A 1,866-nucleotide genomic window follows, 5' to 3' on the forward strand; every position below is an offset into this window, starting at 1 on the left:
CGCTATGAGTCGCAAACGACTCGACGGCACATGACAACAACAACAACAACATACAGGAATAAAATGGGGAGTTTATGAAAATAATGGATACTACGGGGCAAGTTTTCATTCTCTTGTAAATAGAGTCACTGAGAGATAGTTACATTTGTAGCACCCAGAAACACATACTTTAGGGCCCCTACTCCAGAGTGTTTCACTTGTGTTATCTGGAACTGGGCTTTGTATCTGAACTGTAAAACTTCTCCAAACAATTATACACTCAATTCTATTAGAAAATAATTAATTCTATTTCCTCTAATAGTTTTTCATGTTGAAGGGCAATAGATTGCAAATTATAATGGAAGGCTATAATATTTGAGTTACACTTTTGAGAATAAAATAAGTGTTAAATAGTACTAGATGGACTTGTTATGTACTATCAAGTTGGAAGTGGCTCATAGCTGACCCTCAAGCAGGTTTTCAGAAGCAGTAAATCACGTGGGAGGAAATCACCCATCATTCTCCCATTGAGCAACCGGTGAATTTGAACCCCATGGCTTTGGGATGACAGTACAGCTTCTTACCGTTAGGTCACCAGAGCTCCTCAAGTAGTAATTGAACAACCACTTCAGCTTGTTAGGTAAAATATTTCCCTCCAGGAAACAGATGAGATTAATACATTATGTCCACTATTGTGGGTCCAAACTCTTATATTTTTATGTATATCTACGCATAAGTGAATAAAGTATACTTCACCAGCCTGCAGTGCTTCCTCTTTAACCTTTTAGAAAATGAATCCTGTTTCCTGATACGTTGTTGTTATGTGCTGCTGACTGGACCACGACTCATAGCGACCCTATGCACAATGCTCTGAATTCTGCTGTATCCTGGGCCAATCTCTCTGTCTCTGACACACCTACCCTCATTACCTCAGTTATTGTTAATCTATCTTATTTGGGGTTTTCCTGTCCTGCATTGTCCCTACACCCTTCCAAGCATGATGCCCTTTTCCAAGGACTGGTCCCTCTTGGCAATATGCCCAAATTATATGTGGGATGCAGCCTCAAAATCCTTGCCTCCAAGGAACAGCTTGGCTTCATTCTCTCCAGGACAGACATGTTCGTTTTCCTGGCAGTCCATGGTATGCTTAATACTCTCCTCCAGATCCCTAACTTGAAGGCATCAAGTCTTCTGTTCTCTTTGGTCATTGCCCATCTCTCTGAGGCATATCAAGTAATCATGAAGACTACGGCCTAGATTAGGCACATCTTAGTCTCTAGACTGATATTGTTGCACTTTAGCACTCTGGAGAGGTCCCTAATAGCAGCAGATTTTCCTACTGAAATTTGTCTTTTGATTTCCTAATATGTATATACACATTTAAAAAGAAATTCATAAATGGCTATAAACCATAGACAAGGAGCTATGGTGGCATAGTGGTGGATTGTATACTGGGTAACTGAAATGGATCTGACAGACATACAGGTGGAGTTCAAAGTTGCTAGTAAGGAGAGATACAGGCAGTCTCTTTCTGTAAAGATTTCAACAAAGACTCAAATCACTGCTGTTGAGTCAGAAAGGGAGCACAGCTGGCTTTACAGAGTATTTTCAGAAGTTGTAAATCACATGCGAGGATATGGCCCATCTTTCCCCTTTGGAGCAACTGGTTGTTTGCCTGTGCATTTATTGTAGTGCTTACCAGGTTGGCTACCAGAACTCTTGTAAATATTTACAGCCTTTAAAATCTGATGGAAGAGTTGATTATGAGTTTCAATCAACTCTATGGGAGCTGGGTATACAATGTAGTTGTTGTTAGGTGCCACTGAGTTGAGCATGACTCATAGCAACTCTATGAACATATCTGAATCTTCTGTTCTGTGCCATCCT

This window comes from Elephantulus edwardii, unplaced genomic scaffold, assembly GCF_000299155.1.
Source record: "Elephantulus edwardii isolate Elephantulus edwardi_28Jun2011 unplaced genomic scaffold, EleEdw1.0 scaffold00156, whole genome shotgun sequence".
Taxonomy (NCBI): domain Eukaryota; kingdom Metazoa; phylum Chordata; class Mammalia; order Macroscelidea; family Macroscelididae; genus Elephantulus; species Elephantulus edwardii.